The sequence below is a fragment of the Dipodomys spectabilis genome, unplaced genomic scaffold (genome assembly GCF_019054845.1).
Source record: "Dipodomys spectabilis isolate Male_0828 unplaced genomic scaffold, ASM1905484v1 ptg000260l, whole genome shotgun sequence".
In the NCBI taxonomy this organism is placed as follows: Eukaryota; Metazoa; Chordata; class Mammalia; order Rodentia; family Heteromyidae; genus Dipodomys; species Dipodomys spectabilis.
The window spans coordinates 629,788-648,839 of NW_024870937.1; the positions used below are offsets into that span (position 1 = coordinate 629,788).

Sequence of the window (19,052 nt, forward strand, 5' to 3'; positions counted from 1 at the left end):
TAGACATGAGTTACTGATGTCCCCCTCAGGTTTTCCATTTTGAGTTGAAAAACCTAGAGGCAAAGCTGGCAACAATATTGAAGGTTGGGCTAAAAACTTTACATTTACTTTGCCAGAAAACTAGGGTGGCTGTGGACATGGAGGGAGACTTTAGGAAGCTTGACTCAGGATTGTTGTGATGGGGAATTGACGCCAGAGGCAGAAAGAAGCAGGCCTTGCTCTCCTTCTTGTTCTCCCCCAACCCCCAAGTCCTGGGGCTTAAAATCAGGGCCTGGGCAATGTCCCTGAGCTGCTTTTTGCTCAAGGCTAGCACTCTACCACTAGAGCCGCAGCACTACTTCTAACTTTTTCTGTTTATTTGGTACTGAGGAATCGAACCCAGGGCTTCATGCATGGTAGGCAAACAACTCTACCACTAAGCCACATTTCCACCCCTCCTCCTTGCTTTTGAGGTACCCAAAGAGGTGAGATTGCCAAAGGCAGGGAGCTGAAACTCCCAGAAAGGTTTCTGGCTTCTGTGTGTGTGTGTGTGTGTGTGTGTGTGTGTGTGTGTGTGTGTGTGTGTGTCCATTAATGATTTAGTATTTGAGATAAGGGCTAATCAGACATTTAAATATTTTCTTCCTGCTGGGTGCTGGTGGCTCACACCTGTAATCTTAGCTACTCAAGAGGCTGAGATTTGAGGATTGAAGTTCAAAGCTAGCCTGGGCAGGAAAGTCTGTGAGACTCTCATCTCCAATTAAGCATCCAAAATACTGGAAGTGGAGGTATGGTTCAAGTGGTGGAGTACTAGCCTTGAGCACAAAAAGCTCAGGGATAGAATCCAGGCCCCGAGTTCAAGCTCTAGAATTGGCACGTGCGCGTGTGCGCGCGCGCGCGCGCGGGAACACACACACACATACACACACACACACACACACACACACACAAACACACACACACACACCATCTTCTTCCAGGATCTGGTGGCTCACACATATAATCTTAGCTACTTAGGAAGCTGAATTCTGGGAATAGCTATTTGGAGCCAGCATTGGCAAAGATAGAAAGAAAGAAAAAAAGAAAGAAAGAAAGAAAGAAAGAAAGAAAGAAAGAAAGAAAGGAAGGAAGGAAGGAAGGAAGGAAGGAAGGAAGGAAGGAAGGAAGGAAGGAAGGAAGGAAGGAAGGAAGGAAGGAAGGAAGGAAGGAAGGAATCCCAGAGACTCTTATCTCCAATTAACCAGCAAAAAGCCAGAATGAAACTGGGGCTCAAGTTGTAAAGTGCCAGCCTTGAGCAAAAAAAAGTAAGGGACAGTGCTCAGGGCCTGAATTCAAGTGTCAGTACTGGCGTAAAACAAAACAAACAGAAAAAACTATTGTACCTGGAGATCAAAACCTGTCGCGTCATGTGACTGCTGGCAGGGAGGGCTGAGCAGCTGTTCCCCAAAGGCTCCCTCCTTCCCAACCACAGATCTGTGCTGCCCCTGTGACCACACCTGGCAGAGGACAGGGAGATGTGGTCAAGACAAGAGAAGGCAGTGCTAGGGCTTGCTGCCTGCCCCAGGCATTGGGTGACATCACACAACCCTAGACCTGGTCTCCCTGTGAAGGCTTCTCAAAGCTGCCAAACCTGCAGACTCATCCAAGCAGTCCTTTTGATGTTCAGCTGCTACTGCCTCCTAATTCTTCATAACACTTCCGCTTGGCACTGCTATGGTCTTGTTTCCTCACCATGGAAATAACAACATAGCAGTAGTCATCCAGGAGAAAGACAAATGCCAACCTGCCTGATGTACCAAACCTCTGCATTGGAAAGGGCTTTGAGATTATGTTATCTACACATTTATCTATTTGTTTATTTGTTTATTTTTCAGATTTTCAAAAAAAGGTTGGGAATAATTTCAATTTCATAAGATAAACCCTTCATAAATTCCTACTTCTTTTTTTTTTTTTTTTGGTCGGTCGTGGGGCCTGAACTCTGGGCCTGGGTGCTGTCCCTCAGCTCTTCAGCTGAAGGCTAGCGCTCTACCACTTGAGCCTCAGCCCCACTTCCGGCTTTTTCTGCTTATTTGGTGCTGAGGAATCGAACCCAGGCCTCATGCATACAAGGCAAGCACTCTACCACTGAGCCACCTTCCCAGCAAATTCCTACTTCTTATGAAGGAAAGACCTACCAATCCATCCTAGGACTCCTGCCATTCACTGCTTTCTTTCTTTCTTTCTTTCTTTCTTTCTTTCTTTCTTTCTTTCTTTCTTTCTTTCTTTCTTTCTTTCTTTCTTTCTTTCTTTCTTTCTTCTCTTTCTTTCTTTCTTTCTTTCTTTCTTGTCAGTTTGGGGTTTGATCTCAGGGCCTGGGCACTGTCCCTGAGCTTCTCTTTTGCTCAAAGCTAGCACTCAAACTTGGCCACAGAGCCACTTCCAGCCTTTTCTATTTATGTAGTACTGAGGAATTGAACCCAGGACTTCATGCACGCTAGGAAAGTACTTTGCCACGAAGCCACATTCCCAGCCCCTCACTAGATTTCTTCTTCAAAGTTAGTTTGGTTTTCTTCCCTCCTCCATCTCTGTGTTGGTAATAGGGTTTGAACTCAGAGTCTGGTGCCATCCCTAAGTGATTTTTTGCTCAAGGCTCTAGCACTCTACCATTTAAGCCACAGTCCCAGCACTGGCAACTTTGGTGGTTTATTGGAAATAAGAGTTTCAGAAGCTTTCAGTTTGAAGCTGGGTTCAAACTGCAATCCTTAGATCTCAGACTCTTGAGTAACTAGAACTTACAGGTGTCAGCCATGAGCACTTGGCTTCATGAGAGTTTTTGACCAAGAAAATTTTTAAGCAGAAAAATTATTTGAAAGTTAGACACTTTAATTCTATGCTTATACAAGTGAGGAAAGAGAGGTCCCTGAAAGTCAGTGGCTTGTCCAGAGTCATAGAAATAGGGCCAAGACCAGAGTCTAGATCTCCCAATACTCACCCTGTCCACTATTAACCAGTTGTAGTCCTCCCAAAAAGTTGCAAATGAACTCCTAAAGCTCATCTTCTTTTCTGGAACTTTCTCGAGACAACATCTCACAGGCAGTTTACTTCTGGGGAGATGACATATCCTCATGGGAATAGACAAGTAATTGGATGTTTAAGCTAGATACATTGGCCTAAGGCTGCCAAAAGCCTGGGCAGAAATGTAAAGAATTGGCAGTTTCCAAGACCCTAATCAAGTACTTGTTTGCTCACAGGATCTTTCCTGAAAGAGAAGAGAAAAAGCATAAAACTTGATTAGATAGTTGAGATTAGTGTGTGTGTGTGTGTGTGTGTGTGTGAGAGAGAGAGAGAGAGAGAGAGAGAGAGAGAGAGAGAGAGAGAAAGAGAGATTGCAATGTTTTCACTTATTTCCAAACCATGTAGCATGGAGTCTGTTGAGCAATCAGGTGAAAATCACATGCAAACACAGTCTAAGTACTGATAAGAATCCTAAAGGTAAACAGTGAATTCCTCCTAATGGCTAAGTCACTAAGGTAAGATCCAGTCTAAATACACACCCTTGGTTAAACACGGTTTCATTAGCTCAGGTTACAGTGGCTCAGGAAAATTTCTCCTTTATGCTTGTCAAGTGAAATTAATTATATATCACCCATCCATCAGCCCTGCCAGATATGTTTGCAGTGAATACTAAGGAATTCACAGCAGCTTGTCCCTGGGTCCCTCCCCCATTCCCTACCCCACCAGAGGTGCATTTTGAGGCCCAGGGCTAAAAACTCCTAGGAACTAGGAAGTTATGTCTATTGTTTTTTACTGATAATCCCAAAGATTTGCCATTTTCAAAATGTTGCACTTGGCATATGCTTTAAGTCACCGACAAATATTTGCCTTTGTAGTCTATTTCAGACTGCAGAGTAAATTCTCTTCTTGAAAGTTTGATACTAAATTTGTTTTCATAAAATGCATGAATTCGAGTAACTCAAAGACGGGACTGAGGGTTTAGCCCAGCGGAAGGGCGCCCACCTGGCGTGCACAAGGCCCTGGGTTTGGTCCTCAGCCCTGGAAAAAAAAAAAAAAAAAAGCAAAAAAAGACCAAATAACTCAAAGACAATGCTATTTAAAAATAGAGCAAAGATTTTGAAAAATCCATATCCTTACCATCTCATTAAATCATTGTTGACATTTTTTCTCCCTTTTTCCTTTTTTTCTTTGTTTGTTTTGCTGGTATTCACATTTGTAAACCCAGCTACTCAAGAGAATGAGATCTGAGGATCAGTGTTTGAAGCTAAGCCAGGTAGATCAATCTGAGAGACTCTTTTCTCCAGTTAACTAGCAAAAAGCCAGAAGTGGAAGTGTGGCTCAAGCAGGAATGCTCCAGCCTTGATCACAAAAGGCAAGTGAGAGTGAGAGGCTCTGAATTCAAGCTCACGCCTGTAATCCCGCTCCCAAGGCTGAGATCTGAGAATTGTATTCTGAAGCCAGCAGGGAAGACATATCCAAGGAACTCGTGTCTTGAATTAACCAACAACAAAAAAAAAAAGCACAAGTAGAAGTATGGCTCAAGTGCTATAGTGCTAGCCTGGAGAGAAGAAGTACAAGACTGGGAGGACTTCAAACACTTGAACACCAGCATGTGACTACTTTCAATCTTAATAGTTTCCAAACTGAAAAAAAAATACCTCAGCAGCTAGTGCTGGTAGTTTACACCTGTAATCCTAGCTACTCAGGAGGCTGAGAACAAAGCATCCCTGTTTGAAACCAGCATGAAGAAGGAAAGTCTTGTTCATCTTCAGTTAACCAGCAAGAAGGCAGAAGTGAAACTGTGGCACAAGCCTTGAGACAAAAAACAAAAGCTAAGGGATAGTGCCTAGGCCTTGAATTCAAGCCCCAATACCAGCACACACACACACACACACACACACACACACACACACACACACACACACACACACACACACTTAGCAAGTCGATTTATAATAAGGAGACAGAGGTTCTCTAGAGATAGGAAGTGTTGCACCATTGGACAGTGTCTGAATCGTCATCCAAACATGGGTGTTGGGCTAGACTCAACAGGACATGGTCCCCTTCCTGCCATGGAGGGCGTTTAAGAGCTCAAGTGTCTGAGTGACTGTCCAGTATCAGTGGCTCACAGCGATAGCCACTGTGTTAGAAGCAAGGGAGATATCCAGGGTGAAGCTGCCCTTCACAGCAACTAGCACGATCTCACCTACGCATAAAAGTGCTTGTTTTGCCAGAGAACCATGTATTCTATACAGGGGCCCCAAGATAAATTTTGAAGCACTGTAAATTCTCCAGCAGAACATGGAAGAAATTCTAAATCAGTCTCTCTGACCAGGACACTATCAGTTCTCATAGAAAACCGTTTTCCTGCCTAGGTGCCTGTGGCTCATGCCTGAAATCCTAGCTATTCAGAGGGCTGAAGCTAGCCCAGAAGACAAACCCCAGAGATTCTTATCTCCAGTCCATCAGCAGATAGCCTGTGGCTCAAGTGGCAGAGAACCAGCTTTTTTTTTTTTTTGTGTCAGTAATGGGGTCTGAACTCTGGGCCTGGGCGCTGTCCCTCAGCTCTTCAGCTCAAGGCTAGCACTCTACCACTTGAGCCACAGCGCCACTTCCGGCTTTTTCTGCTTATGTGGTGCTGAGGAACCAAACCCAGGGCCTCATGCATGCAAGGCAAGCACTCTACCACTGAGCCACCTTCCCAGCCCAAGAACCAGCTTTGAATATAAAAAGCTAAGTGAGAAATTAAGACCCTGAGTTCAAGGAACCCAGTACCAACATATACACACACAAGAAAGAAAGAAAGAAAGAAAGAAAGAAAGAAAGAAAGAAAGAAAGAAAGAAAGAAAGAAAGAAAGAAAGAAAGAAAGGAAGGAAGGAAGGAAGGAAGGAAGGAAGGAAGGAAAGAAGGAAGGAAAAGAGGAAGGAAGGAAGGAAGGAAGGAAGGAAAAGAGAGAGAGAGAGGGAAGGAGGGAGGGAGGAAGGAAGGAAGGAAGGAACCAATTTTCCTAGAAGAGAGGATGTAGCTCAGTGGTGGAACATTTACCTAGCATGTGAAATACCATGGGTTTGATTCCCAGACTCACCCCAAACTAAACAACAAAATCTCTCATGGGTCTAGATATTTTCACTTATTTTATATTTTTGGTTGATCATGGTGCAGTCCCTGAGCACTTTCGCTCAAGGATAGAGCTCTGCCACTTTGAGCCATAATATTACTTCCAGTTTCTGGTAGTTAATTGGAGATAAGAATCTGATAGAGGGGCTGGGAAGGTGGCTCAGTGGTAGAGCACTTGCCTTGCATGCATGAGGCCCTGGGTTCGATTCCCCAGCACCACATAAGAAAAAAGTCGGAAGTGGCGCTGTGGCTCAAGTGGTAGAGTGCTAGCCTTGAGCTGAAGAGCTGAGGGACAGCGCCCAGGCCCAGAGTTCAGGCCCCACAACCGGACCCCCACCCCCCCCCCCAAAAAAAAAAAAAAGAATCTGATAGATTTTTCTGTGCAGGCTGGTTTTGAACCATGATCCTCAGATCTCAGCTTCCTGAGTAGCTAGGATTCCAGGTTTGAGCTACCAGCACCTGGCTCTAGATCTTTTATTTCTTCAGTCTCCTGCCTAAGACTGAAGCCGTTATCAATCAATCTTCTTTGGCTCATTTGGACTAATATACCTTTAACCTGAATCTGCTTTAGAAATGACAGATACAGGATAGCTATAGCACTGGCTAAGGTGTTATTTCTAGTGTGGGTTTTATTTCTATGGCAATAGTCACTTTCAGTGAATTGTTTGCTTCCAGGGACTTCAACAGTAAAAATGTGTCTATAATGTCCACTATGTGCCCCTGACCCTGTGGCACGTCACCATTCCTGCCCAGTGAATCCTTGGTGAATTGGGGGAGAAGCTGCTATGCAGAGAGTAGAATTGGTGTAGCTTCTGGGGGAAAATTAGCAATATTGATTCAAAAATATGGCACTTAGCTGGTCACCAGTGGTTCATTGCTGCAATCCTAGCTACTCAGAGGCTGAGATCTGAGGATCCAAGTTCAAAGCTAGCCCAGGAAAGAAAGTCCAAGAGTCTCTTACCTCCAATTAACTAACTAACAACAACAACAGCAACAAAGCCAGAAGTGAAGTTGTGGCTCAAATGGTAGATTGCTAGCCTTAAGCACAAAAGCTTAGGGACAATGCCTAGGTCCTGAGTTCAAGCCTCAGGACTGGAACACACACACACACACACAGAGGCTCTTTTTTATTGTGAAAATACTGTACAGAGGGGTTACAATTACATGGGCAAGATAATGAGTACATTTCTTATCAAGCATTGTAGCCTCCTCCTTTGTTTCCCCTTCCCATCCCTTCCCATCCTTCCCCCACCCCACCCAATCATCCCCCCCCCCCAAAAGTTGTAAAGTTCGTTTTTCCACATAAGGACTTGTACATCTCATTGTTGCAATGGATCCACATGTATCCCTATTTAAACAATTTGTTTTTTCCCTTCCCCTCCACAAATTATACCAACCTCAAATACAGAAAGCAGGGGTTATACCATGGGGGAGGGACACACAAAGCAACAAAGAAATAATCTTATAAATGTGTTAGAAACAATCACCTGAAAGAAAAAAAATTGAATACATATCTTAGGGTTCATTTCCCTAACATCAACTTATCTGACCTCAAAAAGGCTCTTTTTGAGCAATTCTTTTAGAAAATTATCCTGAAGAATTATTAGCTCAAATGTGTAAACATGTATAAGATGTTAACCAGCACTTTTTTTTGGGGGGGGGGGGGGGTCCGGTCGTCCGGTCGTGGGGCTTGAACTCTGGGCCTGGGCACTGTCCCTCAGCTCTTCAGCTCAAGGCTACCACTTGAGTCATAGCTCCACTTCTGGCTTTTTTCTTTTTGCTTGTGTGGTGCTAAGGAATCGAACCCAGGGCCTCAGGCATGCAAAGCAAGCGCTCTACCACTGAGCCACCTTCCCAGCCCCAACCAGCAGTTTTTGTAATAGTAGTAAGTGAGTAGAAGGTTAAATGCTGGGGACTCATGCCTGTAAACCTAGCTACTCAGAAGGCTGAGATGCCAGGATTGAGGTTCAAAGCCAGCATGGGCAGAAAAGCTGGTGAGATTCTTATTTCCAATTAATCACCAGAAAACCAGAAGTGGAGCTGTGGCTTACAGTGATAAAGCTCTAGCCTTGAGCACTTAAAAGCTCAGGAACAGCACTCAGGCTTTGAGTTCTAGCCCTACAACTGACAAAAATTTAAAAAATAGAAACTAAAGAAAAAAAGATAGATAATAGCAGGCATTGTTTACTTGTTTATATTTGTGAACAAGCATTTTCTTTGCTTTCTTCTCTTTTTCTGTTCTGGGCTTGAATTCAGGGCCCGGGCTGAGTACTGTCCCTGACCTTTTAGCTTAAGACTGGTGCTATACCACTTCAGCCACAGCCCCACTTCCTCCTTTTTGATGGTTAACTGAAGATCAGAGTCTCAAGGAGCCAGGTAATGGTGGCTCATGCCTATAATCTTAGATTCTCAGAAGCTTGAGATCTGAGGATCCCCGTTCAAAGCCAGACTGGGTAGAGAAATCCATATGACTATTTCCAACAAACTACTCACAATTAGCCAGAAGTGGTACTGTGGCTCAAAGTGATAGAGCACTAGCTTTGAGTGAAAAAGCTCATGAACAGTGCCTAGGCCTTGAGTATAAGTCCATGACGGACCAAGAAAAAAAGTCTCATGGACTTTTCTGCCTGGGCTGGCTTCGAACTGTGATCCTCAGATTTCAGTTTCTAGATTTAGAGGCATGAGCTACTGGTGCCTGGGTAGACAAATATTTCTGGCTAATCAGTCAGAGGTGACTGTGACTAAGAGGAACTTTAAAAGTGATGCACAGTTTGAAACTTTTAAAAAGATCTTTTATACTGTACAGGACACATAGAGTTAATATTTCTTCAGTCTTTTGCAGATGACAATTATTTCAAAGCAGCTTCAATTTGGGGGAGGTCAAATGCAGAGAAATTTGGTCTAAGGTATTGAGCTTCATTAAATGCAAATGGTAGATTGGTTTGAGGAGATTATATAGATATCCTCTCATAGGTAATTTCACTACCTACCTATTTCTATCTACCTGCCTGTGGCTTGTGGTAGAGCGCTTGCCTTGAATGCCTGAGGCCCTGGGTTCAATTCCTCAGCTCCACATAAGCAAAAAGAAAAGAGCCGGAAGTGACGCTGTGGCTCAAGTGGTAGAGACCTAGCCTTGAGCTGAAGAGCTGAGGGACAGCACCCAGGCCCAGAGTTCAGGCCCCACAACTGGACCCCCCCCCCCAAAAAAAAAAAAAAAAAAAAGAAGTGATAAAGGCCTAGACTATCTTCAATTAGTATTTATGGAAAGTGAAAGAAGGCTTAGGGCCTGGGGGCTGACAACCAAGCCTGTAGCCCTCTTACCTCCCAGAATACTGGAAGTGAATCCCACCCACTTCTTTGGGGTAGGTCCCCAAGTCCTCACAGCCTTCTCCACATTGTGTTTAAATGAGAAAGGGCCAACAACAGGAAACTTATTTACATGTATGCAACTAGGCTTAGGAATGTAGCTCAGCAGAAAAGAGTCCTTGGGCCTGAGACTGGGAGACAGAGATAGAGACCAAGAGAGAGACAGAAAGACAGAGACATTGGGAGTAAGAGAGAGACAGAGACACAGAGAAACAGAGACAGAGAGACAGATAGAAAGACACAGAGACAGAGAGAGACAGGGAAAGGGCTCAGAAATGGAAGGAAAATGTTTATACAACTCTTAGGTCACCTTGTACCTGGGGAAGTGTTTTTCACAGAATTGCAGTCCTCACTTCCCTGCTCAGACTCTCCTTAATTCTCCATTTCTTGCCAAGGAAGAACAATTTACTTTTCTGGTGTCTGGTTACAGGGAACTTCCCACTTTTAACTAGCTCTGTCACTCTCAAGGAACCCTGGGCTCCAGAGAAATGTGACTTTCACATAGTCGCTCTCTTCCCAACTAGAGGCCGATCCATCAATTGCCTGCAGAATAAAATTCAAATTTTGGAAAGGAATTGATTACAAAGGAAATGGTAGAAAATGGTAGACATCCGTGGCCTAGTTCCTCTCCTCCAAACTCTGACCTTGGGTACTTTACTTTCCGAAGAATGAGAATTGGAATGATTCTCCGGTTGTTAACGAGTAATTGGTTCAGCATAGTTCCTGGGAGTAGGTTAAGTGCTGAATATTGTTATTTACATTTTATACCTTTATGTTAATTATCTGCCCTTCCCCCCCCCCCCCCCCCCACTCAAGGCATCTGGGGTTGTCACTGTGAACTTGGAAGTTCACAGTGAAACCTTGAATAATGCGGGAGGGGGAGGGGGAATTCCCATAGTGGGTTAGAAGTTAGGCTTAAAGAAAAATTGAAAGGGGGGAGGCTGGGAAGGGATGTGAAGGGGAAACGAGGAGGCTGCAATGCTTGATAAGAAATGTACTCATTATCTTGCCCATGTAATTGTAACCCCTCTGTACAGTATGTTCACAAAAAATAAAAATAAAAAAAATAAAAAAAGAAAGATTGAAAAATGGAGTATCTTGCTAAAGATTTAAGTGTATAATATAGACTAATCTTAGGGAAATAATTATGTTTTTTAGAGTTTTTTTTTTTCTTTCCAGTCCTGGGGCTTGCACTCAGGACCTCAGCACTATCCTTGAGCTTCTTTTGCTCAAGGCTAGCACTCTACCACTTGAGCCCAGCACCACTTCCGGATTTTTCTGTTTATGTGGTACTGAGGAATTGAACCCAGGGCTTCATTCATGTTAGGCAAACACTCTACCACTAAGCCATATTCCCAGCCCCAATGATACGTTTTAATGAAGGTAATTAGGTACATAATCAGCCAACCTCCCCAGCCCAAGAGACATCATCCTTCCAATTTCCTCCAGTGTCTGTTACTAATGACTATTATTAGTAGTAATAGGATTAATTAATCATTATTTTTTAATTATTATAAAGGTGATATTACAGAGAGGTTGCAGTTATATAAGGCAGGTAATGAGTACATTTCCATTTGAACAGTGTCATCCATTCCCTCACTCTCTCCCAGTTTTCTTCTCCCATCCCCACCCACAAGTTGTATAGTTCATTTTCAACATAGTGTCTGGTGAGTACCATTGCTGTATTTGTTCACCCTTTGTCCCTCCATTTCTATGCCCCTCCTTATCCTCCTAGGCAGATAAACGAACAATACAAAAAGAAAAGAAAACGACAATAAAAAAAAGTCCTCTTGTTTCCATTTCCTGGAGTTTGATAAATATTGTTTTATATGATCAGGTGCATAGGTATATTCTTCTCCTAAGAATATAATTTACTGTCAGGCGCCAGTAGCTCATGACTATAATCATAGCTACTCAGGAGGCTGAGATCTGAGGATTGCAGTTCAAAGCCAGCCTGGGAAGGAAAGTCAGTGAGACTCTTATCTCCAGTTAACCACCAGAAAACTACTAGTGGTGCTGTGGCTCAAATGGTAGAGCACTAGCCTTGAGCTGAAGAGCTGAAGAGCAGTGCCCAGGCCCAGAGTTCAAGCCCCATGGACAACAACAACAACAAAAGGATTCATTAAATACTTATTTTTTTTTTTTTTGTCGGTCGTGGGGCTTGAACTCTGGGCCTGGGCGCTGTCCCTCAGCTCTTCAGCTCAAGGTGAGCGCTCTACCACTTGAACTACAGCGCCACTTCCGGTTTTCTGGTGTTTTATTGGAGATAGGAGTCTCACGGTCTCTCCTGCCCGGGCTGGCTTTGAACCGCGATCCTCAGATCTCAGCCTCCTGAGTAGCTAGGATTACAGGCGTGAGCCACCAGCGCCCGGCTAAATACTTATTTTGTGCTGTCCAATGTGTTCAGTGCTTCAAGTTTTCACTTATTAACTTATCCATCATTTTGTTCATTTATTCTTTCAACAATTCTGTGTGTCTGTGTGTGCATGTGCACAAGCACACACTCATACTGGTACTGGGACTTAAACTTAGGGCCTAGTGTTCTTGTTTGGCTTTATCATCTCAAGGCTGGTGCTCTACCACTTGAGCCACACCTCTGCCTCCTTGTCTGTATTTTACCTTGTGAACCACTTCAGAGAGCACTTCTTGAGGAGATGGGCTGGGCTCTTCTCTCTGCTAGGATAGTGTTTACTGTAAGGCCCATTCCAGGATGGCAAACAGACCTCGCCCAGAACCTGCATTACCTAGGCAACTGGGACACCTGGAAGAGGTCACATCTGCATCCCCTGAGATCACATCTTAATCTGATGTGGCCACACCTTTCTCCCACCTGGTCCCACCTCTTACCTGGTCCCACTTCCCTTTACCTGGACACACATTTCCCGCCCCCCTACCCTATATAAGGCCTAACCCGGGACCAGACCCTCTCTTTTCCCAGCCACGTGGAGTGCCAACATTGCCTGGTTCCAGCAGGTCTACTGAATAAACCTACCCCTTACCTGAATACCACGTGCGTGGTGCAGTTCTTACTCGGCTACCTCTTTTTAAAAACCTAACATTTACAATTCATATCCTTCCTGAAATATTTCAAATATGTGTACCCTTTGCTTGTCAGTTGTTCAGTGAGCTGTCTGTCAGTGAGCTCACTGTCAGCTGCGTTGCTCTTCTGCAATCTCTTTTCTAAGCCCAGGATGCTCCATCTTTCTTTCCATGCTTTTCTTTCCAGCTGACCTCACTGGTATGTTCACCCACACAATGTAGAAGGGCTGCTGCCTGCAAATGTGGGATTCCACTGACTGTGTCACTGTGAAGGCAAAAATCCAAGCTCTGTGATCACATGCACTTATTTATTTATTTATTTTTTTTGGGGGTCCGGTCGTGGAGCCTGAACTCTGGGCCTGGGCGCTGTCCCTCAGCTCTTCAGCTCAAGGCTAGTGCTCTACCACTTGAGCCACAGTGCCACTTCCGGCTTTTTTCTTTTTGTTTATGTGGTGCTGAGGAATCGAACCCAGGGCCTCATGCATGCAAGGCAAGCGCTCTACCACTGAGCCACCTTCCCAGCCCCACACACCTACTTTCATATCCTAGACCTGCAAATACCTCTGGCTTCTGCTCCATTTTCCCTCAGCTTTGACACACACAGCATCTTCTGTTGGGAAGGCTCCTGTTAGGTCTCACTTTACACAGCTCCCCTTTCAGGCCTACTATGTGCTCTTAGCCAAGACGTTTTTGTTCCTTATGATTAGTTCAGTGGCCTGTCTGCTGCTGGACCCGGCTCTCTGCAAGGAAGTGGCCCTCTCAAAGACCACTGTGACTCCACTGTCTCGTTAGCACTGGCTGCAAAGTGGGACCTGAAGAAATATTTATTGAATGAAAAATCTTTGCATCTCACATAGACTTCTTTTAGCTTTGATATTTTATATATACATATGTATACATGCATAGGTATACATATGTTTATATATACATAATACATATGTATACATATATATAATACATACACATCTATGTGTATATATACTTGCATGCTTGGCGTGGCACAGTACTTGGAAGGTTGAGAAAGGAGGTTTATTGCCAGGAGGCCAGCCAACTTAGACTACAAAGCAAAACCTTGTCTTAAAATCAACCACAAGGGCTGGGAAGGTGGCTCAGTGGTAGAGTGCTGGCTTTGCATGCATGAGGCCCTAGGTTCGATTCCTCAGCACCACATAAGCAGAAAAAATAGGTGGAAATGGCACTGTGGCTCAAGTGGTAGAGTGCTAGCCTTGAGCTGAAGAGCTGAGGGACAGTGTCTAGGCCCAGAGTTCAGGACCCATGACGGACCAAAAATATAATCAACATTAAAATATATACAATGGCATGCTTATTGTAAAAGAAACCAGAGACTTCGGCCTTGAACTCAGGGCCTCAGCCTCTTGTTGGATTTTTTTTTCACTCAAGTCGTGCTGTACCACTTGAGCCGCACTAGCACTTCCAGCTTTTTGGTAGCAATTGAAGATAAGTTTCATGGATTTTTCTGCCTGGGCAGGCTTCAAACCATGATCCTCAGATCTCATCTTCCTAAGTAACAAAGATTATAGGTCAGAGTCACCAGGGCCCGGCTTAAAGGAAAATATTTGAGATTTTGCACATGTCTTTAGTGTACATCTGCTTCTGCATCCACTTTGGTCTCAGTTCTCAATCAGTGTCACCCTCTCAATATTGCCAAACTGTGGCTAACAAGCTGACTCTGGACAAACTGGATGTGAAGGGGAAATGGATCATGATAAGGGTGGACTTCAGTGTTCCTATGAAGAACAACCAGATAACAACCAACCAGAGGATCAAGGCTGCTATCCCAAGCATCATATTCTGCTGGGACAATGGTGCCAACTCAGTTGTCCTTATGAGCTACCTGGGCCAGCCTGATGGTGTCCCCATGCCGGACAAGTACTCCGTAGAGCCAGTTGCTGTCGAACTCAAGTCTCTGCGGAGCAAGGATGTTCTGTTCTTGAAGGATTGTGTGGGCCCAGAAATAGAGAAAGCCTGTTCAGCCCTGCAACTAGGTCTGTCATCCTGCTGGAGAACTTCTGCTTTCATGTAGAGGAAGAAGGGAAAGGAAAAAATGCTTCCAGGAACAAGATTAAAGCTGAACCAGCCAAAATAGAAGCTTTCCGAGCATCACTTTCCAAACTAGGGGCTGTCTATGGCAATGATGCTTTCAGCACTGCACATAGAGCGCACAGCTCCATGGTGGGAGTCAATCTGCCACAGAGGCTGGTGGATTTTTGATGAAGAAAAAGCTGAACTACTTTGCCAAAGCCTTGGAGAGCCCAGAGCGACCCTCTCTGGCCATCTTGGGTGGAGCTAAAGTTGCGGACAAGATCCAACTGATCAATAATATGTTGGACAAAGTCAATGAGATGATTATGGGGGGAGGAATGGCTTTTACCTACCTCAAGGAAGGTAAAACAACTTGGAGATTGGTACTTCTCTGTTTGATGAAGAGGAAGCCAAGATTGTTAAAGATCTTATGGTGAAAGCCGAGAAGAATGGTGTAAAGATGACCTTGCCTGTTGACTTTGTCACTGCTTGATGAAAACACCTAGACTGGCCAAGCCACTGTGGCTTCTGGCATACCTGCTGGCTGGATGGGCTTGGACTGTGGTCCTGAGAGCAGCAAGAAGTACGTGGAGGCTGTCGGTCTGGCTAAGCAGATTGAATGGAATAGACCTGTGGGGGTATTTGAATGGGAAGCTTTTGCTCAGGGAACCAAAGCTCTCAGGAACGAGGTGGTAAAAGCCACCTCTTGTGGCTGCATTACCATCATAGGTGGTAGAGAAACTGACACATGCTGTGCCCAATGGCACACAGAGGATAAACTCTGCCATGTGAGCACTGTGGGGTGGTGCCAATTTAGAGCTCCAGGAAGGTAAAGTCCTTCCTGGGGTGGATGCTATCAGCAGTGCTTAGTACTTTCCTGCCTCTTGGTTCCTATGCACAGGTCCTAAGTCAACTTTTTGCAGCAACTCCATCTGGTGTTTGCCAAAACCTTTCCCTAACATCAAGATTCAGCTAATGGTCAAGAGATGCGGCCCCAGGAACAGTTGCACAGCTTCACAGCTCATCTTGCACCTGGGATTTGCCTACATTCTTCAAGATCCCACTTCTATGTCTCAGTGACTAAATCATTGTGCATTCTAGAGTATATTGATGTTTTCCTCTTAAAAAGAAAGCGAGCTGTATTAGCTTAGTGTGTTTTCATGTAGCTTATTCCGACTAGCTTTGTCACTGTTCCCTACTTAGCACTGAATCAGTAAGATGAAATTCCACCTGCAGGGAGTTGATGATCTATTAAATAATAAAAATGAAAAAAAAAAGAAAATATTTGAATGCAAACATGGATTCTCTTACTTTACTATTTTACTGGCCCTTGGTGTGTTAGAAGTTTATCCTTCCTTTTTTTTTTTTTTGTATAACTTGTATTGTAAGGTGAATCATCCTAGAAGTCATATTTTGGAATATGGAATATTGGAGTCTTTATAATGCAATGAGCAGGCTGCAGGCAGCCAGTTGTACAAAGGCCTGCAGCCCCCAAATACACATAACACAGCTAGGAAACGTGCTAGAGAGGAAAGAAAGCACAAAAACAATACAAACAAGCCAATTCACCTCCGATGGAGAGCTGAATTGGGACACTATGATGACCAGAGACAAGACAGGACACAGAACAGAATCACAGAGACGTGTGGCATGGCTTCCTGAGGGCAGCTGGGCTTGGATCTGGACCAGAGGGTGGCTCCACAGGAAATTCTCGGTCCCAGGCACTCAACTGACAGATTCAGGAACTTACCAGCCAAGGGCTTGCCCCTTCCTCCAGGGTTCCAGGCATGCCCATCACCTAGGAGGCAGGTGATGGGTAGGGGGCATTTCCCTCCCTGAGCATGAAGACAAGAGGCCAGACTCTACCATCCATCCATGTGGCCAACATGGCACAGGCCAGACCTGACCTCCTTACTTCAGTATATATGCACATACCCACAAACCAAAATAGGATGTTATATGTGTAAGCATTATGCCCACCTTTGGTCCTCAGCTCCACCCAGACCCAAACTCCTCCCTGCCCTGGAGTTGCTGTCAACAGCTGGCCCCTCCCTCTCTCCACCCAGACCCACCTGAACTGCCATCTACCTCACTTCCTATCCCCAGACCCTGCTGCTACCTATAACTGTGGCTGCCATGTGCTCTCTCTCTCCGGGGCCAATAAGGCTCCTCTAATAAACCTTGTAATAATCTTTCTCCTGTGCCTGCCTGTTTCTGCATGGTCCCCTGGCATGGATGTGAGGGATCCTTTCATTGATCCTTTCAGTATGCAGTATTCTGTTTTATTTTTGTGACTCTTCTTTTCCTTCCTTCCTTCCTTTCTTCCTTCCTTTCTTTCTTTCTTTCTCTCTCTTTCTTTCTTTTTTTTCTTTTTCTTTTTTTTTCCAATTCTGGAGCTTGAACTCTGGGCCTGGGCACTGTCCCTGACCTTTTGTGCTCAAGGCTAGTGTTCTACTTCTTTTTGTTTGTTTGTTTGTTTGTTTGTTTGGTCGGTCGTGGGGCTTGAACTCTGGGCCTGGGCGCTGTCCCTCAGCTCTTCAGCTCAAGGCGAGCACTCTACCACTTGAGCTACAGCGCCACTTCCGGTTTTCGGGTGGTTTATTGGAGATAGGAGTCTCACAGTCTCTCCTGCCCGGGCTGGCTTTGAACCGCGATCCTCAGATCTCAGCCTCCTGAGTAGCTAGGATTACAGGCGTGAGCCACCAGCGGCCGACTAGTGTTCTACTTCTTGAGCCACAGCTCTACTTCAGTTTGTTTGTTTGCTTGTTTGGTTGTTGTTGTTTTTTTTTTGTGGTTAATTAGAAGTAAGAGTCTCAGGCTTTTCTGCCTGGGCTGGTTTTGAAACATGATCCTCAAATCTCAGCCTCCTGAGTAGCTAGGATTACAGGTGTGAGCCTCAGCACACAGGTCTAACTTGCTTTTTACCCAATCTATTTTAGAGAATTTTATTTATGTAGATTTACACTTACTATTTTTGTCTACTTTGTGCTAGTCCTGGAGCTTGAAGTCGGGGATCATTTCTAGCTTTTTGGTGATTTATTGGAGCTAAGAGTCTCACAGATGGTAGGGGCTAGGAAGGTGAATTAGTGGTAGAGTGCTTGCCTAGCATTCATGAAGCCCTGGGTTCGATTCCTCAGTACCACATACACAAAAAAAGCCAAAAGTGGAGCTGTGGCTCAAGTGGTAGGGTGCTAGCTTTGAGCAAAGAAGCTGAGGGACAGTGCCCAGGCCCTGAGTTCAAGCCTGAGGACTGGGTAAAAGAGTCTCCCAGACTTTCATGCGTGGGCTGCTTTTGAACTGGTATCCACCTGAGTAGCGAGGATTACAGACATGAGCCAGTGAGCCACAACCACCAGTACCTAGCTTTTTTTTTTTTTTTTTTTAATGTTGGTATTGAACTAAGAGCCTAAGCATGCTAAATTTGTTCTCCTCCACTGAGCCACATACACTTTTTATCTTTTGTATTTTTTCCAAGTGGATAGGCCTGCAGATGGATGTAGCTCTTGGCACAACACTTGCCTAGCTGGAGTCCGGACAGTCCCAGGGAGGTTTCCAGAAGTGACATTGCTATCTTGTTGAATTTATGCATCTGAAAGTTTTTTTTTTTAACTTCTTTATTTTTCACTTAGTTCTCAGCCTGGGGGTTATAAATTCCTCAAAAATGTTTGACCTACCACTTAGGAAAACAGTGACTGGAGAGAATTTATCTTTATCATTCCAATCCCCTTAGGAAAATACTGTTGCCCTTCCCTCTCTCCCCCTCTGCCCCACCCAGACACACCCTCCCCCACCCACCTAGGATCAACAGGAAGTTTTCTACTCTCCCTGTGGTATTTCCTGCTTCAAGTCAGGAACCACCAACTACTCTCCCGCTAAGAAAACAGCCCCTGAGACTGGTTCTACCCTCTTCTAAACCACCTACAGACAATCACTACATCTTTTCAGATTTTTCTAGAATCTAGATTTTTCCTCACTGGAGCATTCATAGTCATGGTCTTAAAAGGATGACTTTCTTACTGCATATTGCAACCAGAATAACTTTCTTTTTTTCTTTCTTTTCTTTTCTTTTTGTCTGTCGTGGGGCCTGAACTCTGGGCCTGGGCACTGTCCCTCAGCTCTTCAGCTCAAGGTGAGCGAGCGCTCTGCCACTTGAGCTACAGCGCCACTTCCACAGAATAACTTTCTTTCTCTCTCTCTCTCTCTCTTTCTTTCTTTCTCTTTTTCTTTTTTCTTCCCTCCCTCTCTCCTTCCTTCCTTCCTTCCTCTCCTTCTTTCTTTCTTTCTTTCTTTCTTTTTCTTTCTTTCTTTCTTGTCCTGGGGCTTGAACTCAGGGCCTGGGCACTGTCCCTGAGCTTCTTTTGCTCAAGGCTAGCACTCTACCACTTGAGCCACAGTGCCAGTTATTCCTTTTTCTGTTTATGTGGTACTGAGAAATCCAACACAGAGGTTCTTGCATGCTAGGCAAACGCTCTACCCTTAAGCCACATTCCTAGTCCAGAATAACGTTTCTAAG

General features: G+C 44.6%; 1 pseudogene across 1 annotated transcript; it reads left to right on the top strand.

Moving 5' to 3' along the window:
- The first annotated feature begins 14,087 nt into the window (after positions 1 to 14,087).
- Positions 14,088 to 15,458, top strand: LOC122125090 (annotated as a pseudogene). The gene has a single exon (XR_006150721.1). The product of XR_006150721.1 is annotated as a phosphoglycerate kinase 1-like (transcript).
- Positions 15,459 to 19,052: the final 3,594 nt, after the last annotated feature.